The sequence below is a fragment of the Drosophila ananassae genome, assembly GCF_017639315.1.
Source record: "Drosophila ananassae strain 14024-0371.13 chromosome 4 unlocalized genomic scaffold, ASM1763931v2 tig00000061, whole genome shotgun sequence".
NCBI lineage: Eukaryota > Metazoa > Arthropoda > Insecta > Diptera > Drosophilidae > Drosophila > Drosophila ananassae.
The window spans coordinates 2,487,499-2,515,360 of NW_025319038.1; the positions used below are offsets into that span (position 1 = coordinate 2,487,499).

Below are 27,862 nucleotides of genomic sequence, written 5' to 3' on the forward strand. Positions count from 1 at the left end.
AGTTTATTACAACAAAAAGTAAGAAACATTTTTTATATATAAATAATTTTTTTGTTGGGTATACATGTTTTTGCCCGTTGATTTGCAAAACATAGGTTATGCATATTATTTTAAGGGACTTTTTCAATACAGACAAAATCTGAGTGACTTATAAACGAAGTTTTTGGTAAGCTTTTTAAAAAGCTCTCCTTAATATGAAGTTCAAAATGACGAGCTTTCACTTATACAGCTTTTGAATTCGTTACAAAACTGATTATCCGTTAATTACTTGAACGTACCGTAAATTAAATTAATTACACAAGAGAATTTTTAAATATGATATACCTTTTAGGTTCTTTATATCCTTTAAATATCGTTTTACGTACTTATATTAAGAATTTAGGTATAAATTAAAGTAAAGTGACCCTAGAAAATATAATTTCATTGTTTCTTAGTGTAACCATTCTTTTCACAAATCACTGACTGACACAGACAAAACATTACATTTCTATATGGTATATAATAAAACATTTATATAAACATTTATGAATAATTATATTTGTACACTTTAAATCAACGGTAAATATATTTTCTCCTCTCTTCTAATTAAATTTTATTTTAAACATTAATTCTAATCATATAAAAAAGACTCCTTACGAGGTAAAATACGGTGACGATGCCACTTCCAAAATATCTGATATCAATTTTGACGAAATTTATTAGCTTTAAAACTGAGAAACAAGTTTGAGTAGAAACAAAGAGACAGGCGGACATGCTTATATCGACTTAGGATGTGATTCTGATCAAGAATATATGGGTAATTCTCTAATGTCGAACGCGACATTCGTACGCATTCCAACTGGAAAAAAACAATGTGCTAAGCTTGTTTTTTATTTTGACAAAAGTGAATCTAATAGGTCTAATAGGTTAACAAACAAGGAGGAAAGTAATATAATTATATGTAATATAATAATATAATTTTTTTTTTAATTGGTGTCATTATTTTTTAAATTTTGTCTCCAACGCTTGCAGCTGACTTTATTATTATTTTTTTCATTCATCTGCATTAATAAAAAGCAAACAAAAAATAAAAAAAAAATGTTTAAATAAAAAAATTGTTTACCATGTCGCACGCGACAAACTTAAAAAACGTTTATAACCGAATGCACTACTTATATTTCACAAATTGATATTTTTTTAATACTTAAATATCCAATTTTATGTTTGGACCCAAGTTTTGATGGTCATTACAAATGTTCTTTTTTAATGTCGCACGCGAAAATGAAATAAACTGATAATCTGATAAGAAATTCTTAGTAATTAGCAATCGCATCGTTTCTTTTACATTATTGTTGTAATCTTTGGTTATTAGCCGATATCACAAATAGTGAATATCAATGCAGTTTAACTCTCTTTACGAAAATTATGTAAAACAAATTGTGCCGCTGAAATGCTAAAAACTAAACTTTCGCACATTTGAGACTTTGGATTAAAATATTTTGAGATGTGTTATAAGTAAATGTTAAATATTATTAAATAGTTAAATTTAATATGTTCCCTATAAAAATGTGTGAAAAAAACATTCTTTTATTGACTTTGAATTTTTTTGTCGCGGTTGACCTTTTGGGAGAATTACCTATACGGTCTAAACTTTTTATGGTCTGACATGTCTTCTTCACTGCGTTGCACACTGTTAATCACACTTCTCTGCAAGGGTATCAAAACGCGGAAAATGTATTTCTAAATAAATTCCAACACTTCCGAAAATTCCGTAGAAAGTGGATAGATCCGTAGATCCGCTCCATCCATCTAGCTTAAAAAACAACAAAGTTATGCCAATTCCGATCATTCAGTAATATGACATATAACTAAGATAGTTATATGATATGTAGATAAGATATGTTGGCTAAAAATATCAACTGAGAAATGTCCCAACCCTCTAACTTAAAAAACACAAAAGTTATGGCATTTTAAATCAATCAGTTATAAGGCACCTTTAGGATATAGTCGACCGATCCCGGCCCTTCCGACTTATATACTGCCTGAAAACAAAAGATGGATGTTGTCATAGCTTTTAGTCGATAGCTTTTAAACTGAAAGACTAGTTTGAAAGGGTGTTATAATTACATACTTTATTTATGTATACTTTATTTTCTCTATAGTGTTTACATTATACACTAAAAACCTCTTGACGAAACCCAAAAAATCTGATATCAATTTTAGTGACGTAAATATGCTATATATGCACATAGGTGTACAAAATTGCGTATAAAAAATATTGTTGTTCGGCAAGTGCAAGAAAAACAAAAAAAAATCTGTCACGTGCCGAATAAGATTTTTATAATATTCTTTTTTTTTGTTTTTATACCCTCGCAGAGAATATTATAATTTTGGTCAAAAGTGTGCAACGCAGTGAAGGAGACATCTCCGACCCTATAAAGTATATGTATATATTCTTGATCAGGATCACCTCCTGAGTCGATATAAGCATGTCCGTCTGACCGTCTGTCTGTTTCTACACAAACTAGTCTCTCAGTTTTAGAGCTATCGAGTTGAAACTTTGCACACATCCTTCTTTTGTTTGCAGGCAGTATATAAGTCGGAACGGTCGGGATCGGTCGACTACATCTACTATAGCTGCCATATAACTGATTGATCGGAAATGCCATAACTTTAGTATTTTTTAAGTTAGAGGCTTTCCAAACATGTTATATTTAACCAAAATATTTTATGTGCAAAATTTCATAGAACGAATCGTTCTACGAGGTAAGCCAATTCCGATTGTTCAGTTATACGAGAGCTATAGGATATAGTCGGGCGATCCTAATAAAATTTTGCAAATCTGATAAGATTGCCCAAAATGCAATCTGTACTAAGTCCCATCTTTCTAACTTAAGGGGGCAGGATGGTTTGAGACTTCAAAAAAATTTTTTTTTTTTAATTTTTTATATAATAGAACATTATCTCAGAAATATCCTGTGAAAGTTTCATATCGATCGGACTAAAGCTCGCTGAGATACCGATTTTCTAGTTTCTTTCTCTCCATATACTTTCAATTGCTTTTAAAACTTTAGAGGCGTTTTTCTCAAAAAAACTTTTTCAAGTCGGTGCGTAACGTAACTCAAAAAGTAATGCTCGGATCTAAATAAAATTTTGCACACATCTTTAATACAATAAATACTTGCGGATGAACGAACGTTTTTTTTTTTTGTAAATTTTTTTTTTACCATTTTTACGGGAAATATTGGGCTGAGTTTTATGAAAAAATGGTACCTCCGACTTTAGAACCGCGGATATAGTCGACCGATAGACAAATAAAGTAAAAGTTGAAATAATTTACTCTATATTTTCAAGTTTATTGCACACATACATGCACAAGCTCAAAAAAATATTCTCCATCAAATATACACATCCATGTACATATGTACAATATAAATAAGATCAAATGAGCCAATTTTGTGAATTTTTTTTGTCTATTATTAAGACATTTGGTCTTAAAGAAAGTGAAAAAGATATTTAAAACCTTAAACCTTTTCAACGGTGTAAAACACGTTTTAATATCTTTCTTGATTATAAAGTTATAAATTTTTTAATTACCAAAGTTTTTTAAACTTTTTAACGTAAGCTTAAGGTATTTCAAAAAATTTTTGGACCATTTTTCATATAATAGTAACAAACATTTCCAATTTTTTTCAGGATTGCCAAGAAAAAAATAATGCAAACAGACAACCAGACATACCGCCTTCATTTTGAAAAAAAAAATAATAATTTCATCTTAAAATATTCTATCTGGGGACCACAATGTCTCCACCATCCCCAATTTAGTTATTCTAAATTTTTTTACATTCACCCTAATTTCTCCTAAACCAAATAACTTTTGAAAAATGTTTGGACGTAAATTATCTAATTAAAACAATACCTTTCGATTGGTATATAATTAATTTAGATCAGTTGCCTACTGAAAATGTTTAATTCGTGGCTATATGTAGAGTCTCCTCACGCACGCCAATCACAGTGATATATTTTCTTTATCTATGCCAAAATATCTTACCTACAAAATTTCACAGTCGGGTCGGCCGACTATATCCTATAGTTGTCATAGAAAGATCGGAATTGGCATAATTGTTTTTCAAGTTAGAAAGATTGGACTTGGTGTAGTTTTTTGGGAAAAGTAATCCGATCTGCCAAATTTCATAAGGATCGGCCGACTATATCCTATAACCGCCATATGACTGAGCAATCGAAAATGGCACAACCTTGCTATTTGTTAGGATGCTTGGGGCATTTTGCGAACATTTCTATTAGAAAATTGACTTGATGGTGAAATTCTGATAAGGATCGGCCAACTAAAAACCCATCCGATATATATATCTTAATATATATAAATCTCGTGTCACCAGTGGCGTAGATAGCTTTTTGATATGGGGGGGGGGATATGACTCAGAATAATATCCTGTTTTTTTGTAAGTTTTATTTTACACTGCGATAATAATCCGCAATCTGCGATAATAATAATAATAATGCTGTACTGCACAGTCATCGCATAAAATTGTGTTTCTTTTTCAATTTTGAGATTATATCATCTTATAATTCTCAGACCCAAGGGGGGGGATTGATCCCCCCCCCCCCCTATCTACGCTACTGCGTGTCACAATGTTTGTCTTCAATGGAATCCTAAACCACTTAACCGATTATAATAAAATTCGCACACCATGTGCAGTTCGATCCAACTTGAGAGATAGGATAGTTTAAATTTCAAATTATAGTCTTTTATATAGTCTAATTATATAGTTATTTTAATTTATTGCTAATTATTTGTCTGTTAATATTTGACAGTCACAATTATTTGTTAAGTCCAAATGATTCCAAAAGATGTCTCTACCTTACGACTGGGTTGAGTAAGTAATCAATAGATGGCGCTGCTATGGTAAATCTACGAACGTGTGTTATAAGCTACAATTTAACAGCATAATTACCACGTGTTTTTGACACCATAAAATTAATTAAATTTATTTTGTAGTGAACGAAATACCGTAAAATTGAATTATTTCCACTTTTTAAATTTTTGGTGTTAGCATAGCCGGCTACGTGTTACTTAGACTGAAGTGTAAATTGAATTCATATTATAAATAGGTATTGGGAACCGTAAAATAGAACTGCAACCAAATACGCAATGCATTCAACTACCAGACAATTTTTGCACTGTTGTTTAGGATCAAAATGAATTGATTCAGAATATTTTCCCGGATATACAGAGTAATTATTTGAATCATGAATGGCTTAATCAACGGGCGATTTTGGCAGCCAAAAACGTTGATGTTGACGAAATTAACTTCCAGATACAACAGTTGCTACCAGGCGATCTGATGTCTTTTAAATCAATCGATACTGTTGTTGATGAAAATGAAAGTGTAAATTTTCCGATTGAATTTTTAAATTTATTAGATATCCCTGGAATGCCACCACATAATCTTCGATTAAATGTGGTTTAGATTTGAAAAATCAATGTTTTTCTCATGGGCAACTATATGTATGTTGCATGTTCACGTGTTGGGAAACCGTCGAATCTATTTGTTTTAGGTAAAGACAGGTTAACCAAAAAAATTGTGCACCGATTGGTGATAAATTAAATTGAAAGTATTTATAATTCAAAAAAATAGATATTAATGTTTAAAAGTTTATGACTGTCTGTCTTGCCTACCTCAGTTAAAGCGTCACATTTTATTTACTATATATACTGTAATATACTTTATTTGTTATAAATTTAAATGAAAATAATAAATCTGATAAATTTTTATTTTGTACCTATTGATTTCTGCTTAATATCAAGTGTAAGAACATTTTAATTAATTCTTTTCAACGTACTTCCCCTTCAAATCTCAGTTCAGTGAATTTGTATACCAACATAAACATTTTCGTCTTTGTTCGTAAATAATTTCATTGTACTAAAATGTTATAGTAGTAGAAAGTCAAATAAGGAGATCACCATATTTTTTTGCAAATACCATCTGTGTGAAAAAGTCACAGCAACGCGTGTCCGGGTCAGCTAGTAATAATATAAGCTGCTACCTAACTGCAAGGGTACATCAACTTCGGCTCCGCTGCGTTAGCTTTCCTTTCTTGTTTTTTGTGTTTTGGAGTTTGTGATTATTTTTGAAGTTTTATTTCAAACTGAATGTTCCGTGGAGGGTACCCGTAAGCTTATATATATTATATACCCTTGCGATAAAGGCGATATCTACGACTGTATATAGTATATAGGTATGTATATATTTTTATACCCTTGCAGAGGGTATTATAATTTTGGTCAAAAGTGTGCAACGCAGTGAAGGAGACATCTCCGACCCTATAAAGTATATATATTCTTGATCAGGATCACCTCCTGAGTCGATATGAGCATGTCCGTCTGTCCGTCTGTCCGTCTGTCCGTTTCTACGCAAACTAGTCTCTCAGTTTTAAAGCTATCGAGTTGAAACTTTGCACACACCCTTCTTTCCTTTGCAGGCAGTATATAAGTCGGAACGGCCGGGATCGGTCGACTATATCCTATAGCTGCCATATAACTGATTGATCGGAAATGCCATAACTTCGTTGTTTTTTAAGATAGAGGGTTGAGACTTTCCACACATGTTATATTTGACCAACGTATCTTATGTTCAAAATTTCATAAGGATCGGCCGACTATATCCTATAGCTGTCATACAACGATCGGAATTGGCATAACTTTGGTGTTTTTTAAGTTAGAAAGATGGGACTTGGTACAGATTCTAGTTTGGACAAAATAATCTGATTTGCCAAATTTCATAAGGATCGGCCGACTATATACGATCTTCTATATATCTAATAATATAAGATGCGTGGCGCCACCTAGCGGACTGCGACTGAACTGCAAGGGTATATAAACTTCGGCTCCGCCCGAAGTTAGCTTTCCTTTCTTGTTTTTAACAGCCTTAGTAGAAATGGTTGTATCGCCCCTTTAGCTTTAGTTTTATTTTTTAAATAAGTACTTTTTGTCAGTATTAGCTGAGTCGATATAAGCATGTCCCTCTGTCCGTTTGTCATCTGTTTTTACGCAGTATATCTATTTTTATGCATATATAGTAATGTAAATTTTCTGGCATATGGGTAAAGGATCGGAAGGATCTTTGGGGTTTTTAAATATAAGTAAAGACTCTCAAGTGATTACATATCTACACAATTCATCTGTTTTACAAAAGTTCCAACACTCGCCATGAATGAAAAAACTGACATCTTTTACCGAAATTGTATAAAGAAAATCAATTTGTATAAAGAAAATCAAATTTAAATCTCAACTTTGGCTCCGCCCAAAGCTGACTTTGCTTTCTTGTTATTTAAATTTCTTTTATACTGAATTAATATATTATAATATTAAAATAACGCTATGATTTGAATTAAAGTTTGATATTATATTTTTCTTATTGGAAAATAACTATAATAAGCACCAAAAACTAATAAATATTTATAAATTATAAATAAATATGTATAAAGAATTTCGTATTTGCCGCAGTATCCCGTTTGTATATATTTGTGCATTTCTTTGTGCGGCTTATATACTGCTGCATGTATGTATTCATTCAGAGTTCGCAAGATGACTGCGCCTAAAGGCACAGCTTCTTCGCTGTTGACATATTCCGGTCTTCTATAATTCATACCCTTTTCGCGACTGTTGCCGTCTCTTCAACTCCGTGCAAAAGGACTTGGCCCAAATTTTGAAGCCACGCGAGTTGTGCCGACCAATCGCATTGCGCTGCCACCTTCACTGCTGAGCAAGTTTAATGATTCCTTTGAACTAGGTGTCGTTTAGCATATATGTTCATTTGTTTGTAGACGGGAAGATATAAGGGTGAGCACTCACGTACATATTTGTTTATTTATATGAAGAGATTCATTATGTACATGATATAATAATGAGGAAAATTTCGCGACTTGAGGTTAGGTTTACATGATTGCGCATCTAACGAGTAAACCAAGAAAATATATTAACATTTTAGAAAAATGAACGCAAGACATATAGTTTTGCAACATAACTGTACTATTAATATTAAGTATGTATTGTAACTTTACCATGTATTTATTAACATTGCGTTTATTCTTTTTATTTTGTCGACAACCTTTCTGTTAACAAATTTATTTAAGCCAAACCAATTTACAAAAAAATTTTTAGTGACCCCCCTTCTGATCCCGATTTTTCAAAATTTTGTGGACCATTTGATTAATTTGTCCTCAAAACTAATTTAAAAAATCTCCACGCAAAATTATCGCAATATAGCTATAATCGTAACTCTCCTATGAATAAAAATCACGGTACATCTAAGAGATATTGATCAAAATTGCCTATATATGGAGTTATGATGACAATGTCTTCTAGGATATAGGATATAGTCGGCCGATACTGCACGCAAGGGAAGGAATGATGTGTGCAAAGTTTGAAGTTGATAACTTTAAAACTCAGAAACTAGTTTAAGTAGATACAGACACGCGGACAAGCTTATATCGACTCAGGAGGTGATAATGATTTGTACAGGTTCCATTTTTGGCTAACTAATCCGATCTACCAAATGGGAATAATATCATAGGGATCTGCTGATTATATCCTAAAGACAAGAAAGGAAAGGGCGGAGCCAAAGTTTATATACCCTTGCAGTTGAAGCGAAGTCCGCTAGGTGGCGACACACATCTTATATTATTAGATATATAGCGGATCGTATATAGTCGGCCGATCCTTATGAAATATGGCATATCGAATTATTTTGCCCAAAGAGGAATCCATTGAAACTCCCATTCTTCTAACTTGAAAAACAACTAAAACGATCAATCAGTTATATGGCAGCTAAAGGATATAGTCGACCGGACAGACGGACATGCTCATATCGACTCAGGAGGTGATCCTGATCAAGAATATATATACTTCATAGGGTCGGAGATGTCTCTTTCACTGCGTTGCACACTTTTGACCAAAATTATAATACCCTCTGCAAGGGTATCAAGATAATATTTAGCTTAACGATCGAAAAAGACATAAAATTTGGTAATTTTGATGATAGAAGCTAAGGATTCTTTAAAAAAAAGTAAGTTAATTGCGACATTCTCATAGGGATTCGCTTTCTATATACGATTCGATATGCATATATCTAACTAATATTAACAAAACTGCAATGGTATAATAACTTTAGCTGCGGTCGAAAAAAAACTCTTTTTCTATATTTTATTTAAATAGTTTCCTTGTGTAAAGAAATACTCGTAGCTTAACGTTAATACACAAAAGAAATTGTGCGAAAGTATTTCAAGTATTTCAAGCATTAAAAACATTTCTTTATCATCAAAAAATATAATTTTTTGTAGCACAAAATGTGAATGTGAGATCTGCCAATCCCAATATATGGTTTTAATTAGATAATTTTTATTCAAACATTTTCAAATGTTGGTGAGAATGAAATGTTAGTTTAAGTGAAAAAATGTGTATTTACTTAGTTTTGTGCAAAAATGAAAATCACAAGTCTGCATTCCCTATGAAACCGGATAGATCGGATAAGATTGTCCGAAATGGAATCCGTAGAAAGAACCATTATACTATATTTCAGTTATATGGCCGCTAAGGATATAGTCGGCCTTTTGTCACTTAACGCCAAGCACAATGAGCTAGCACTACATCCTGAGAATGAGTATTTCACAAAAGCCAAAGCGCTAGAAGAGCTTGTGAAAAAATATGAAGCAATATTTTCGGATGGAATCCCATCAGTCACGTCCGTCACAAAAGCCCCGGAAAACAGGCGAAAATCTCGAGCCAAAGGCACGGATACATAATCATCACATAATCATCATTACATAATCATCACGAGGAATCGAAGAAGAAGACCTTCGATTAACATAAATAAAACGAAGACATGAAGAACGATTAAACGATAAGGAAAACTTTCTGGGCAACCGCACCGAAGGACGGAAAGTGTCCAAATAAGTCAGACAACTTATGAAGGAGCTATGGAAGCAAATCGTCACGGGATACCATGATCTCATCGACCTGGAACCAGCCATAAAAAATGATGGACACACCAATGACAGATTTCAGGTTGTACGAGCAGAATACTTTTCGTTTCTGAGCGAAGAATCGCAATCGACTTCAGCATCAACACAAAAACCTTCGATCGCACCTTCGTTTGTAATACCACCAGTAGAAATTCCAAAGTTTCACGGAGACTACCGACATTGGCTACAATTCTACGAAATTTTTACGGAATGCATCCACAATCAAGACTACAGCGATGCAGTAAAATTCCGTCATTTGGAGAATCATGTAATATGTGAAGCAAAAAACATATTCTCAACGTCCATTGGCGGACAACGACTAAAGAATCGATACCAAAATTAACGGCTGTTCATTAAATCCGCGATCCAAGAGCTTTTCGAACACCCCAGAACAAATGGATCTGCGCACCAGCTGCGCAGCTTACATGATAACGTGCTCCGTACGGTCGCCACACTCAACGCACTCAAAGTGTTAGTTCATCACGAGTGGTGTGTTCAGCCACAGCCCTGCTTGCAGATAAGCCCACCGTTCCGTTACCAATCGCCCAAGTGGCAATACATGGACCAGCCGGACCCCCTCAGCAATGCCGCACACTCCTAGATTCTGGATCACAGATTAACATAATCACCAAAAGGATGGCTAACACACTTGGACTACAATCGGAGCCACCAACCCCGAACATCTCTGCACTGGGAGGAACAAATAAAAGATCACGAAAAAGGGCAGTGGTGACCCTATCATCATTAACCATTGATTTCGAAAATCTAATCGTCGTTTGGAGAGCCAAGCGCCAATAAATATCTCACCTCAGCTGCGCTTAGCCGATCCTGAATTTACGCAGCCCCAGAATATTGATCTGTTGTTGGGCGCCGAAATCATCTCCCAGTTTATGAGGCCACAACAGGCATATTTAGGAGAAGGACAGCCACTACTAAAAAAATACCGCGCTTGGATGGATTGTGATGGGGCCAGTGCGACCGGAATCAGCACCTGATATCAAGGAAGAACAAGTCGTCTATAATACGGCGGCTTGGACACCGGAAGCTTACGAGCCACGAAAGGGTATTGGTGAGATCATATCGGAACAAAGTTTGATTGCATACATCGGCAACGAGCAAATAGTAAAACCTGGAACATTACATAGTTTCCCGCTCATGGCGGATAAACAAGGAGAGCCGCAGACGGACCCTGAACCACAAGCCCGAGTTTGTCAAATCACAACTGAAGAGCACAGAGTGCAATGGCCAGTAAACAAGGGAATTCAGGAAGTTGAAGTCACCTTCAATTCTTAAGAATGTAGAGAGGAGACAGGGTGATGACCCGGCATGGGTAACAGGCATTTCCAAACGGGAGCAAGAAGCAAGGCCAAGAAAGGACCAAGAGTCCTGAGAGTAATCTGATCTAATCAATGGTCATCAGCATGTCGCAATACACAATAATCAGACCCACTAACCTATTGGCACACCTAGTAATATTTAGCAATAAGCATAAAACTATATCCAACCTAAAAACCCAGCACTAATAGACGGCGCAAGAAGCAGAAATCAGCATTATCAGCGGAAAGAATGACCGACTGACCGAAGCAAGCAAAGCCAGCTAGCTAAGCCGAAATGCATGTACACGCAAGGCATAAACAAGCAATCTAAGACAGCAGACTCAGAGGTGGGTGACACTGGCATTAACATTTGCATTAACACGTCCATAACATTGACCTTCCCTAGACTTAGTTATGTATAATTTAGCATCTTATATAAGAATTGTTATTCTGAAATAAAGATAGTTGCGTATACAGAGTAGATCGGTTCGTTACTCAGTGTCAAGGTACGGCCCTTAAAACCAACCTACTTCGAGTGATCCTGTGTAAAACGGACCACAAGTAGGACTCTCTTAAAGCTATCTACTTCGCGTGGCTCCTGTGAAAACGGACCACAAGTAAAGCTTTATTATCTGATCTACTTCGAGTGTTGCTCCCGTGAAACGGATCACAAGTAGAACCCGCGGTACCCAACCTACTTCGAGTTTTGCTCCCGTGAAACGGACCACAAGTAGAACCCGCGTTAACCAACCTACCTCGAGTGTTGCTCCCTTGAAACTGACCACAAGTTGGACCCGCATTCCCCAACCTACTTCGAGTGCTGCTCCCGTATGACCACCGTTTCGAGTGAAACGGACCACAATTCCAATAAGGAATCAGCCGAAACCCCGTACCATCTGTACTTGAGGAGAACCCATCAACTCCAGCCTGATCACAGCAAGCGCCTGATCAACCCGATCAGTCCCTTGCAGAATCCAGGTACATTTAGTCAGAACCTTTTTACGTTCTTTTGACTACGACTCCGGGACCTACCGGTATGACAGCGAGCTCAAATTCGACGTAGTAGCCGCACAACGGTCTACGGACGAACACGGCCGATCCTTATGATAATTGACAAATCGAATTACTTTGCCCAATGTGAAAACTGTACCAAGTCCCTTCTTTTTAAATAAAAACACAAAAGTTATGCCAATTAGGATCGTTCTATGACAGCTATACGATATAGTTGGCCAATCCTTATGAAATAAAGTATTTTAACCAAATATAACATGTGGGGAAAGTTCTAACCCTGCAACTTGTGGCGTCCTAAACCCCAAAGTTGTGGCATTTCCGATCAATCCGTTATATGGTATAGTCGACAGATCCCGGCCGTTCCGACTTATATACTATCCTGCAAGGAAAAGAAGGATGTGTCCAAAGTTTCAACTCGATAGCTCTAAAACGGAGAGACAAGTTTGCGAAGAAATAGACAGACAGTGGCAAAAATTTAAGACAAACTTGATCTGCGTGGGTATTATAGAAGTCTACATTTAAAATCTTATAGCCTTATCTTATATAGTCTTTGAGATCCAAGCGATTATTCGGACAGACGATCAGACGGACATGGCTATATCGCCTTAGCTGTTGATGTTGATCAAAAATATATATTCTTTATGGGGTCGGAGATGATTCCTTTTCGCTGTTACATACATTCACACGACTACAACATACGCTACGAGTACCCATCTTATTATAATAAAATAAACAAATAGAATAGAACAAACCGTAGAAAAAACCATTTTATGATATATATCTTGAAACCAACTTCTATTTTTTTTCTCAACAGTTTGATAATACATATATAAAAAGGGTAAAAACTTACTTTTTAAAACAAAAAAAAAAGTAGTGAACAATACCTTTCCAGTTTTCCAAACCAGTCTGTCAAGAAAATTTTCTCACAATTTTAAGTTATTTTTCTAGTTGAAAGACAATAAAACGGAAGACTCTGCAGGGTCAATGACGCTTGACCAACGACACCCTAGTTTTAACAGATATTGAACCGTAGTTCTCACGAAAGAGTTGTTTGGACAACTCTGAGAATAGCAGTCTTTTAGAAAGCTTCACCCTATTAGGAAGATGCGATGGTTGTTAGTGTTGGCATGTCCATATCGCGTATGTTTCCGTGTCGATTAAAACAATCTATGAAAATTGTTTATTTTAATGGAACTTTTAATGGAAAAAAAATAAAAAATTTTGTATAAGTTATATTAGTTTATTAAGCGGTTGTCCATTCTATCCATTCTTTTGGTGATTTTCAAAATTTAACATGTTCGTATTTTTGTATGTTTTTTATGTGCAAAAGCCTCTAAATCCGAATGACCGAACAAATCGGATAATGTCACAAATGATTTTTATTGTTTCAATTTTAAGGTTTTCAAACTGGTATTTAAAACTGGTACGTATTATGGTATTATTACTTATTAATTCTCATTAAAAGTTTGATGGTTACCTAATATGAGTTACCTAAATATATATTTCTTAAAAATTTGAATCATTTGGAAACAATTTTTTGTATTTTAAACTCCAATTTTGGGTTAAAACGTACAAAATAATCTTATATTGGAAAATTTAATTTGTACTTTCTACGAAATTCAAGGACAAGGTCATCATTCACAAAGACTTTGCCCCTATGGACAAAAAGGCTCACCGAAAGCTTAAGCTTAAATTTTACATTTTCTAGTCGATAGGATACTATTTGTTGAGCATGCGCACGAGATCCATACGTGCATAAATAGATTTGACCAGTGGTCAGATATAAAGAGTACATATTCGCTCTTAGCTTAAGTTGAGTTAAACTCATTTAAAGAGTTAAACAATCAAAATAAGATTTTGCTATGAAATCTAATAGATTTTATACCACTCGTTTAGTTAACAGCAGTCCTTATTTAAATACAGTATGTGTCAACCATTGACGGAAATATGAAAAATTTTTATAAAATTTCCTATCAAAAATTTTGATTGGATAACATTAGTTTATAATTTGTATTTGTGATGATTTATTATTAATAGTTTTAATCCAATAATACTTAAAATCGAAATAGTTATTAATTAATAATTAATATTAATAATTAATATTAATGAAATCTAATAGATTAATATTAATTAAACAATATAAATAAATTTTGAAGAAGTTTTGTGAAGAAGGGTTTTGATCTATGATAATTTCAATAATGCCATCTGAACAGATTAATCAAAGGCTTAATAAAAGTTTTAAGATGTTAAAATGTATACACGAGGATATTATAATTTTGGTCAAAAGTGTGCAACGCAGTGAAGGAGATATTTCCGACCCTATAAAGTATATATATTCTTAATCGGGATCACCTCCTGAGTCGATATGAGCATGTCCGTCTATCTGTTTCTACGCCAAATCTCTCAGTTTTAAAGCTATCGAAGTGAAACTTTGCACACACCCTTCTTTCCTTTGCATGCAGTATATATAGCTGCCATATAACTGATTGATCGGAAATGCCATAACTTTGGTGTTTTTTTAAGTTAGTTAGAGGGTTGGATCTTTTTACACATGTTATGTTTGGTCAAAATATGTACAAAATTTCTAAGTGCCGACTATATTCTACAGCTGTCATAGAACGATCGCAATTTTCATAACTTTGGTTTTTTAAGCTAGAATGATGGGACTTTCTACGGATTCAATTTTGGGCAATCTAATCCGATCTCCAACATTTTATTGGGATCGGCCGACTATATCGTATAATTCCTTGGGCCTGTTTCCATCATTTTTGGTAGAAAACTGATTTGATGTTGAAATTTTCATAAGGATCGGATAACTATATACAATCCGAAATATATATAATAATATAAGCTTCTACCTAAATGCAAGGATATATAAACTTCGGCTCCGCCCGAAGTTAGCTTTCCTTTCTTGTTATTAGAAATTGATTCGATGTTAAAATTCTTATAAGAATAGGTCAACTATATGCGATCCGATATATATATAATAATATAAGCTGCTACTAAGGTGCAATTTATATCAACTTCGGGTCCGCTAAGTTAGCTTTCCTTTCTTGTTTTTATTTGAAGATAATAGGATGGACAAAAAATTACCAAAATTGAATTAAACTCACAAGTTAAGAACATTTATTAATTTATTTGAAGTTAACAACTAAGTTACCTAAAATATTGCATTCACAGGAAAAAAAAATAATTTTTATGCACACAAAATCTTTTTGTACACACAGACTACTCTGATACGAAAATCTGTGTGTTACATAGGTTTAGATATACGAAAAAATAACGGCTTTCGCTAAAGAAGAACTTCGCTAAAGAAGCAGCTTTGAATACAAATAGCAAAAAACCTGACAAATGTCTAGGGCCAATAATGCTGATGTTGGATTTCAGTTGTATGGCAGCTATAGGATATAGTCGGCCGATCCTTATGAAATTTGGCAAATCAGATTATTTTGAAATAATCCAAAATAGAATCTGTACCAAGTCCCATCTTTCTAACTCAAAAAACACCAAAGTTATGACAATTCCGATCGTTCTATGACAGCTATAGGATATGTCGGCCGATCCTTATGAAATTTTGTACACAAGATATTTTGGTCAAATATAACATGTGTGGAAAGTCTGAACCCTCCAACTTAAAAAGTTATGGCATTTCCGATCAATCAGTAATATGGCAGCTATAGGATATAGTCGACCGATCCCGGCTGTTCCGACTTATATACTACCTGCAAGGAAAAGAAGGATGTGTGGAAAGGGTCGGAGTTGTCTCCTTCACTGCGTCGCACTCTTTTGACCAAAATTATAATACCCTCTGCAAGGGTATAAAAACGTCTTTTGTGACTGTACTTTGGAAAAGAATAATTTTTTAACTAATACAATATCGTTATCGTCCCAAAAAAAAAATGAAAAGAAACGGACAGAAAGATGTTTCTAGGGTAAGAGTGAGGGGTTTGCGTCTATGAAAACTCCCTAAGAAAGAGGTGTTTCTCGATATATGTGTGTACATACATGCATACATACATACATATAGCATCGTTGTCCATGGGGCGTGGTCTCGTTGCTTCTCGCGCACACCATTTAAAAATATCGCTGGAAAGCGTTGAAATAGAATAAAAATAGGAAGAACGTTTTGTATATGAAAAGGCGGGGTTTGAGTTAGGGGTGGGTTTTACTTTCTGCTACCACCATCCCAAAACAGCCTTAGTCTGCGTGCTTATAAGTCGCGCAACTGCGAAATTGTAATGGCGGAAAGACTTTCTGCAATCAGACTTACATAGTTGATTAAGATAGGCCATTATACATATGTATGTACATATATACATTCACATAAGAAGCAGAATGTATTAAACCTGTTTTCGAGGTTAAGTATTCCAGAAATATTGGTTCCAAAGAAAGTTTGTGGCTTGTCTCGTTGATATGTATGTATGTATGTCGGTATATGTATGTATACTACACTCCATTCCTTTCTGATACATGTACCATAAAGTGGCGAATTTTACATAAACACACATACCTATGCTGCGTATACTCTAAGAGTACAAGTATTAAGACATAGAATACACCCTCATTATGATAAACAGGAAAGCTCAGACGGTATGTGTCTATGCCTATGCGTAGAAGAATATAAACGGCAACGAAAAAAAATTTTAAGACGCAGCCAAAAGCTGTTCCAACTTAGAGAAAAGGAAGACAGGCATATATAGATCTAATCGATGGGGTGCAGGAATTATTTTACAACGGTATAAAGAAAAGGCAAAAAATCAAACTTCTGTTTTGTTATTGGTGGAGGATTTTGAAGATGTTCGCGCGGAAAACCAAGCCACTCTAAGAACTTGTGTGTATGTACATATATGCTAAAATGTACACAAATACCACATAAGTATATATTATCTGGAATTCTTTCTCTATAATATACTTTTTTAATTTTTATGCAGATCTTTATTATATCAAATTATTTAGTTTAATTGAGATAATAAAAATAAATTTAACCTTACATTTTTTACTTTTACTTTACTTTTTAATTTGATTTTTTAAGTTCAATTAAATTCACGCATAAATATACTAGTGCAAAATATAACTTACGATTTTATTATAAGAAACAAGAAAGGAAAGCTAACTTCGGGCGGAGCCGAAGTTTATATACCCTTGCAGTTCAGTCGCAGTCCGCTAGGTGGCGCCACGCATCTTATATTCTTGAAAAGTCGGCCGATATAGTCGGCCGATCCTTATGAAATTTGGCAAATCAGATTATTTTGTCCAAAATAGAATCTGTACCAAGTCTCATCTTTCTAACTTAAAAAACACCAACGTTATGCCAATTCCGATCGTTGTATGACAGCTATAGGATATAGTCGGCCGATCCTTATGAAATTTTGTACATAAGATATTTTGGTCAAATATAACATGTGTGGAAAGTTCCAACCCTCTATCTTAAACGGGTATAAAAATATATATTTTTTTAAATTATATATTTATATTGTGATATTTTTTTTGCCCAAGTATTGAAATCGTGATATTTATACCCTTGCTATTATAATTTTGGTCAAAAGTGTGCAACGCAGTGAAGGAGACATCTCCGACCCTATAAAGTATATATATTTTTGATCAGGATCACCTCCTGAGTCGATATAAGCATGTTCGTCTGTCTGTTTCTACGCAAACTAGTCTCTCAGTTTTAGAGCTGAGAAAGGCAATCGCATAAGAAAAATCGCATAAGGCAACCATGCCGGGCCTTTTCAAGGTGGCAATGAATCATTTAATAACTCCCGGTAGCTCGGTGCCATCGGAGCGGCTGGCATCCGCTATTAATTGCGTAGTATGCGATACCCGAATGCCGGATACGCATATAATACAACGGGTTTTTGTTAAATCTGTTGATTCCCAATATTGGGCCCCTTGCAGAGGGTATTATAATTTTGGTCAAAAGTGTGCAACGCAGTGAAGAAGACATCTCCGACCCTATAAAGTATATATATTCTTTATCAAGATCATCTCCTGAGTCGATATGAGCATGTCCGTCTGTCTGTCGGGTTTTAAACTAGTCTCTCAGTTTTAAAGCTATAAATAATAAATATAAAGCTTCTAAATAGTTTGCATAGAAAAAGTCCGACGGATGGACTGACATGCTTATATCGACTCAGGAGGTGATCTTGATCAAGCATATATACATATATGTACTTCATAGGGACGGAGATGTCTCACTACGTTGCACACTTTTGGTCAAAATTTTAATACACTCTGCAAGGGCATAAAAACCTTTAAAAACCTATAGTCATTATATTATACACATTATATACACCTTTTTAACAGGTTGTTCAGCTTAGTGTAAAATACACAAATCATTCTTATAAAATATTTCGGAAAACGAATGGTTTCAGAGAAAAATCGAAAAAAAAAATTTTAATTTAACAATTTTTTTAAGTTTAATTATTTACCCCTTTGAATTTCATATCGAACAAAGAAATTTTCCTTTTTTTTTGAATGACCTATTTTTTTTAACTTTGAATGGACTTATAAAAGCTTTTTCCCAAAATACTTCACAAATTTTGACATATAGCCTGTAGAAACATATATCATGTATCGATAATCCACCAATTATTCAAACGAGCTATAAAGTTCTTATTTTATCTTGAACCATATTTTTATATTTTGATCAACGCATTTTCCAGCACCAATTTCAGCGCTTTCCAGCCCTTAATTTTTACGTTCAAACACGCGGGTAGACTTCACGTGCTTCACGTGACCGCGCACTTAAACTTTTGATTTTGAAACCGTAAAATAGATTAACCACCGATAGACGGTATAGTTTTTCATTATATTGCACAGATGGCGCCACTCACATGTAAGTACATCTACTTTGCCACAGAGGGAGCTTATTTTATGTTGGTTTTTAATTCGACTAGACTAACCAGGCTATTAAAGTTCAGGTGAAAATAATGTGACCAGCTTTCGTGACGGGAAGGAGGGAAATTTTTATGGGAAATTTTCTCAAAGAACTTTAAAATATTCTGCCCGCATCCCCTTTATTTTTCAACGCAATAAATGTCTTCCCCTTTAAAGGGGGTAGGGGAAAATATTCGGAGAGATATTTCCCCTTTCAGTTAACCAATCACATTTAATACAAGAAATTTAACGTGTTATTTCTCTTTGTCTAAAAGAGAAAGAAAGAAAAATTTTTTCGTACAATTTCTTTTTTGTCGTATATATATAAAAGTTTTTTTTTAAATTTAAAAGATTATTTCAGTAACTTTTTGACCTTGCAGAGGGTATTATAATTTTGGCAGGCTTTGAAGGATATATATATTCAGTATCTTTAAAGCAATGGATTTCAAACTAATCCATCTTTCCTTTGACCACAGCATACATAGTTACATATTATATCGGAATATAGAGCCGCCAATAACTGAACCATCAATATTTTTTTACAGACAGAAGCTTGAAAATTTATTTAAATTCATATTATAACAAATTGGTCTCAGACTGAAGAACTCATAGAGATCGTCCGACTATATCGGACCAGAAATTTTACCAGAAGTTAGCATTTATTCCAGATTTGAAAGAAAAAAAACTAAAATGAAAGGAATTTGTACTGTGAGTATGTTTTAATATATGTGGATCCTAAAACTGCATCAATAAGCCATGGTTACGAACCTTTTGGCAAAATCCGAAATTTTTTGGTTTTAGAATTGATGAACTATATTTGATTTGCATGCTTTTTTTACTGTGAGCAAAAATTAAGATGAATTGTTTTGTAAAATCCTCTTCAAAGTAATCCCCTCCCATTAGAATACACTTATGCAATCGTTTTTTAAAATCCATGAAACATGCCAAATTTTCCTCTTCAGGTAACGCTATCAGAGTCTTCTTAGATTCAGCTTTTATCTTCTGGATCGACTCGAAACGCCTTCCCCGGAGCGGTCTCTTGAGTTTTGGAAATAGTCAGAATACACAGAGAGCCAAAACAAGAGAATATGCATTTCAAACGACGCATAACACTCAAATAATATTCCTTTTGAACAGTTTGGCCGAGTGGAAGGAATTCATTTTGCACCCTACCACGACAATCAATAAAAACTGTCATCATAACCTTGTCTTTGTCTCTTAACCATGATCCTCTCTTTTAAACATTTTTCTACGACATGGTAGAATCATCAAAGGCCTTCCAAAACATTCTCAACGTAGGTATTCCGCAAATAAAATTTGACGGCGATTCTCTGCTCAATTAAATCCGACATTGTAAAATCAAAAAATGCACTCTTCGTCGTTTGGTAAACACAAGAAATTTTTGCCCAGATTTCATTAACAGTCCTGCCAACTCAAAAAAATTGACCGAAATGTTATGCCCGAGAAGTTTAAATTAAACAACAAAGAAAAGCTAACTTCGGGAGCAGTTGATATACCCTTGCAGTTAAGTAGCAGGATAATATATATATATGTATATATAGGATCGTATATAGTTTGCCGATCCTAATTTCCGGCCGATCCGAATATCATAACTGAATGATCGAAAATGGTATAACCTTGCTATTTTTAAAGATACTTGGTGCTGATTCCAACTTTTTTCTGGGGACCATAAGTAATGATAACACAGCCTGAAAATTAAAAATTTTTTTTTCTCAACGCAAAATATCAAGTGCCAAAGTCCAGAACAAACATAGGTTTCATCACCCACAGATTCCGCGGTACACCTAAAAGAAGAAACTGATCAAATTTTACCATATATTGAACTATGTACGCCGTTTAATTGCGTTGACCATCATTGCTTTTAGTACATATCATTTTTGAAATGTATGTATATTAACTAAAATAAAAAATGTCATCTAGCAGTTACCATATATTTTAAATACTCATCTAAAGTTTAAATCTTTTATTTTCTAGATTTGTTTTGGTGCTTCTATGATTTCTGATTATTGATTTTAATATTATATTTTTAAAAAGTCATGGCTATCTACAAAATCTGTAAAGCTTTACTAAACCAGCTAAACCTGCAAAAGACATGTTTTGAACATAGATACAGTTTTACACCCATGTTTGTTCTGGATTTTGTTTCAGGGGAACCTAAAGTATATGGAGCAGGTGAAATTATACTAGATTACTATACTGGAGATTTTTTACTGTTGGCCTGTGTTTTTTTATGATTTTTATTTAGACATCTCCGACAATATAATGTATATATATTCTTGATCAGGATCACCTTCTGAGTCGATATGGGCATGTCTGTCTGTTTATACGCAAACTAGTCTCTCAGTTTTAGAGCGAGTTGAAACTTTGTACGCATCATTCTTTTGTTTGCAGGCAGTATATAAGTCGAAATGACCGGGATCGGTCGACTATATCCTATAGCTGCCATATAACTGATTGATCGAAATGGCAAAACTTAAGTTAGAGGATTCGGACTTTCAACACATGTTATTTGGTTATATGTTATTAAGACATATTATATAACATGTTAGAAAATATGTCTTATATGACAACATATGTTCATGAAGTTATAAAGTGAATACGAAGTTTTTAAAAATCATATTCATTGATACCACAGGTCGACGATTTCCAATTTTTTTTCCTCCTAGCTTTCCTTTCTAGGTAACTGCTAGATTTTTTTTTTTTATTTTTTATTTTAGTTGGTATACATACATTTAAAAAAACGAAATGTACTAAAAACAATGATGGTCAACGCAATTACACGGCGAACATAGTTAAATATGATATATGGTACAATTTGATCAGTTTCTTCTTTTAGGTGTACCGCGGAATCTGCTGGTGATGAAACCTTTAGTTCAGGGGAGACAAAAGGTTATGGAGCAGTTGGAATTAAGCGTGGAAATATTTTGCTGTCGGCCTGTGTACTTTAAGGAATCTTAAAGTGCAAACGTTTGTAAAAGAATATAGGAAAGTAAAGAAAAATTGTTATAATTTTATACATACATATAAATATGGGTAATTGACCGTAAAAGTTTGCACGTTTTTAAAGCAAAAAAATGTCCAAAGATAGTTTTGATAGCTTTTAATTCGGTCTTAACTTAATGAAAAGTATAGGGTTCGTAGAAAATTTGTTTTAAATATTATGTTGGAAAAGAATGCGGTCGCGTATACAAAAAAAAAATCGAATTAAGTTAAATGTAGTAAAATATAAAAATATCAAAATTGGAGTATTATCCGGTTCTGTCTTTCATTTTTGACCCTTTTTAAGTTTTCAATATACCAATTAGGTTACGGCATGCGATAAAATTATTTATAAAGCTTACTTTAAATTTAGGTAAAAGTAATAAAAACAGTTAATTTATTAAGACATTGTTTTTATGTGAACAACTGCGATATTTTATGGAAAAATTGCACCAAATTCTTGATTTTGAATGATATATTTTATTTTATCATTCCTGGTTGAACTGTCGCCGATACTCAAGTAATTTATATATATTACTTAGAAGTATTTCTATACATTTATTTCTAGGTGATTACTATTGCAGAACAGTTAATCGATCACTAAATATTAAATATTTTAATATAATAGAATATATAATATATATATGTGTGTGTACCTATATTTAAAACTTTTGGTAGGTTAATATGGAAAAGGAAAATCTTCAATAAGTTATAAACAACCACCAAACGCCTCTCCAGATGCTTGTGTACGCACACTTTGAGATATGCGAGGTGGAAATATTGCGACCCCCATTTCTTTTCCCCCCACCTTAACCATCAATAAGAAACGAAAATAACCCTATAAAGACAGTATTGCGTCCGCCAAAGTAAATGGGTTTCCATCGCTCCACATCTCAATTTCTTAGTCGTGCTTCGGTAGCTCCATCATCAATATTTGAATTTAAAATTCTTAAAATTCTGCTCAACACGCGCCATATTTATTTCTTCTTTTTTGATTTCTCTCGCCAGCGTTTCTTAGTTGCCACCCACTCTAAGCTCAAATTTGGAAGGTCCAGTTAGGAACGCACCGGCCCACCACCATTTCGCATCCCCTTTTCACTCCAACATGTATTCCCTAGGTCCATAATGCCGCTTTGTTTTATTACGAGAGCATTTTCGTTCATTAATAGCCGCGAGGTATTAAATTTTTAAACCATCAACTTTCGCAAGGAAAAACTTGAATAAATGACACAAAAAGGGAAAGGGTGCTTGGGAGGGTTTTTTTTAGTACAGTAATGTATAATTTTATACAGAAAATACTTGTTACGATTTTTAAAAGTTAAAGTAATCGAAAGTAAATTTAAATCAACTATCTTTTGAATAAGTTCTAAAAATATACACCAACATGGATCGATGTTAAAATACAACTGATCCATTCTCAAATCTAAAGAGGGACAAAACCTACCCCCAACATTGAAAAGCTGCAGCTGTGCTTTTTGAAACCCATATCCCGTTATGGACGATGCGTTACCGGACACTACCGTTTTGACCAAAGGGTCGAAAACCGTATCAAAAACTGGTTTTCTCACGCTAAGCCAAACCAGTCCAACATCAGCCCATCGGACACTTGTAAAGAACAAAGCCGTTTTGGAAGGGTAGAATTCAGCTGAGCATGGCCGAGGTCCAGTACCTTATGGGGTTAGGTCATTTTCTTAAAATTAGCATAAACTTCCGACCTCCGAAAACGGGGACGATTTAAACTGGTCAAACTGGTTTATGTCCTGTCTACTTTTGCATATGCAACAAAATAAGCCTATGCTTCCCGGCTGCTAACGTAACCCCTTTTATAAAAAAGTTACTATGCCCTTTTTCTCTGCTTGATGCTCTTTGCCAGTTTCTTTCAGCGCAACTCACCACATATTCTCTCTCATATGTGAATATAAAAAATGTTTTGCTATACGTCCAAATAATGCGTATGTTCTTCATTTCGTGTTTGTTTTTAATACGTAACAGTTGATATAAAAGGAGTCGCATTTACGGGCGCAGGAAATCACGGAAACGGCTTGTTGGTGTTATTTAAAAATATTTAGTTTTATTTATATTCAACTTTGAAATAAACACCAACTTAACACTTGGTTGGTAATAGAACAAAAAAATATAATCCGAAAAGGAAAAAAATATATAATTCGAATAACAAGCCCAACCTTCTATTTTTAGAAACATTAAACTTATTTCCGATAGTTCAGTTATAAAATAGCTATAGCATAAAGTTATATACTTAAAACTTATATACTTAAAAGAAAAAAGTGTATGTGGAAAATTTGGAGTCAAAAGGTTTGAAGATAGTAAATATTTAGAATAGAAACTGACAGACGGACATGTAGTGACTTAGGAGGTAATTCTGATAAAGAATATCTACCTTTTAGGTTGGAGATGTGTACTTTACTGAGTTGAAAAAATGTGATGACATTATGAATATCATCTGCAAAACTACATATAAGAAGAACATCAGGCAAAGCTTAAGAATATATATCAATATAGATAAAAAATATATATAGTTTATATTTTGGTATAACTATGGAAGGGTATAAAAACGCGGAAAAATTTATTTCTTAAAAAATTCTGCACGGAATGTCTGATTGAGATGGCAAAGTGCAAAACTTTTGGTTAGTACCTGTTTTCGTTTAAAAAAAATTATTGAATATTAAATTTTATATTTAAATTGTTATATTACAAAATAAATATAAGTAAAACTATAAAGGACGGCTATACTGACTATATGATTTTCGGAATTCATCATTTCCATCCAAATTTAAACAACATAAGCAGACGGATAAACTAAAAAACTTTTGCATTTAAACAAGAAAGAAAAGCTAAATTTAGGCGGAGCCGAAGTGATATACTTTTTTAATTAAGTAGTAGCTTATATTATTTCATTATATCGAATCGGATGTAGTGGGCCGATCCTTATGAGAGTTTCATTATATAATCAATTTTGTAAAACAAAAAACATTTTGGTAAAGACCCAAGCTTCTAAACAAGAAAGGACGACTATAGTCAAGTTTTCTCACTATATGACCTACAGAAAATTTAATTCTTCGACTATATATAGGGTCTCATCGCGCACGCCGAGGAATGCAGGTCGCCACCTTGTGGACTGCCGTCCACAGTGATACCCAACCCAACCCAATAACTTTTCCTCCCAAACTTTATTTAATATTTCAAAGAATACACTCCCCAACAAATTTTGCATACTTTTATTTGTTTTGGAGTAGCAAACAATCTAGGGAAGCAGAATGAAAAGTCTATAACTTCTGTAAAAATGGTCAGATTTGGCTGAATGTTTTGAAGTTATTAAGAATTGGAATATTTTGGCATTAAAACTTTTTACAAAACTTTTCTGAGCTGGCGCTACATCAAAAACTTAATTTTATATGCGAAAGGGGCGTGGGAAATTTTACACAAACTTGATACGCGTGGGTATCATAGTAGTCTATGTGTCAAGTCTGATAGCTCTATATAATATAAAAAAAACCTTTTGACAAGGTAAAATACCGGTGCCGAACCTGCATACGAAACCCAAAATATCTGATATCAATTTTTGTGACGAAAATATGCATATAGGTACAAAATTGCATAAAAAAATATTCTTGTTCGGCACGTGCAAAAAAAACAAAAAAAAATCAGGCAAGTGCCGAATAAGAATATTTTTAAATTCAATTTTGTAAACCTATATAGCACATTTTCGTCCCAAAAATTAAAATCAGATATTTTTGGTTTCGCATGCAGGTTCGGCACCGGTCACCTCGGCAAGAGGTTTTTTTATATTAAAAAAATTTAAAAACATGCCACAGCATAAAAATATGACAGCTATAGGATATAGTCGGCCGATCCTTATGAATTTTGCTTATGAAATATGTTTTGACCGAATATAACAAATATGGAAAGTCCCAACCCTCCAACTTAAAAAACACCAAAGTTATGGCATTTCCGATCAATCAGATATATGGAAGCTATAGGATATAGTCGTCCGATAGACAAATAAAGTAAAAGTTGAAAGAATTTACTCTACATTTTAAAGTTTGTTGCACACATACATAAACAAGCTCAAAAAAATATCCCCCATCAAATATAGACATCCACGTATGTACATATGTATGTATGTATGTATGTATGTGTACGTAACACCAAGCTTCACAAGTGACTGCACAAAATTGGTAGCTGCACTTATAGGACTATATCCTATAGGAGTGCAGTTATGTTAACGAATTTTGTCAGATATAAGTGATACATTAAAAGTTGCGTCATCTCAAAAGCTATCTCCACGTGCAATATAAATAAGATCAATTGAGCAAATTTTTAAAAATAATTTTTTTCTTAAAAAAAATATTTTATTTTCAGTGTATTTTTTGTTGTACACTGTTAAGTCGTTTGGTCTTGAAGGAAGTGAAACAGATATTCAAAACACCTTTTTAACGGTGTAAAACACGTTTTAATATCTTTCTTAATTATAAAGTTATGAATTTTTTAATTAACAACGTTTTTTTTTATTTTTTGACGTAAGGTATTTCAAAAAGTTGTAGAACAATAGTTGCTCATATGATAGTAACAAACATCTCCAATTTTTTTTTCAGGATTGCCAAGAAAACAGACAGTGATGAAATAGTCTCTGAAATGCGACGGTCAAAAATACTGAAAGCCATGTACATATGTATGTAGGAAACAAAAAAAAACCTCCTCCTAACTTTCGGTTCTATTTATTTAAATTAACTAAAAGTTAAAAGGATATACTTTATATTTTCTTGTTTATTGCATACATAAATGCATAGGCCCCACCAAAACAATATTGCCCATCAAATATAGACACATGGCAGCACAGCCCTGTATACACACAGGTGGCAGCACAAAATTGGTAGCTCCACTTATAGGCCAATAACTGGAGTTAATGGATTATGGCAGATATAAGGTCTATATCGGGAGTTGCGTCATCTCATGGGTTAAAACGTTAGTGCCAATTAAAAAAAAAAATTGTTTTAATAAAAACAAAATTTCTTTTGTGTGTCTTTTTTGTAGTGTTCAGACGTTTGCTGTTGAATAAAGTGAAATAGACATTTTAAAAATATTTTCAACGAAGTAAAGAGTGTTCATTTTTTTTCGAAAAGCATGTCAATTATTTAACGTAAATTAAGGTATTTTAAAGAATTGTAGAACAAAATATGACATTTTGTACTAACAAACATCCATAATTTTTTTTCAGAATTTCTAAGAAACAAATAGTGCAAACAGAAAAACAGAGGGATAGGCTGACTTCAACGAGATGTCTATTTGGGATAGTTAAACTACCAATTAAGACGTATATAGGAGTAGAATGCGATTGAAGAAATATAAATGCATTAATTTATTATTATTATTAAAAAATTTTCAAATTAAAATGCCATAATTTATTGTTAAATGCTTGTACATTTTTAATATTGTTTTCCGAGTTGACCAACAAACAAAAATATTTAAAAAGGTTTTTCAATGTAATTGTTATAAAAATGTTCATAAAAGTAAAATAAATCACATTTTTAAATAAAAAATAAACTATATTGCTGAATAAAAAAAACATTAAAAAAAATTAAGTAAGTAGAGAAACAAAATAGATATATTTTCTA

The 27,862-nt window shown here is 33.6% G+C and overlaps 1 long non-coding RNA gene across 10 annotated transcripts; it reads left to right on the forward strand.

The window, feature by feature from the left end:
• Positions 1-27,862, forward strand: LOC26515536. 10 transcript variants are annotated; one of them, XR_006507873.1, is made up of 6 exons: positions 24,170-24,273; positions 24,426-24,542; positions 24,635-24,874; positions 26,843-27,212; positions 27,282-27,397; positions 27,466-27,862. It is a non-coding gene; the product is annotated as an uncharacterized LOC26515536 (long non-coding RNA). The 10 variants fall into 10 exon arrangements; XR_006507875.1 differs by lacking the exon at positions 24,426-24,542 and having other exon boundaries at positions 24,172-24,273; XR_006507874.1 differs by lacking the exon at positions 24,635-24,874 and having other exon boundaries at positions 24,174-24,273.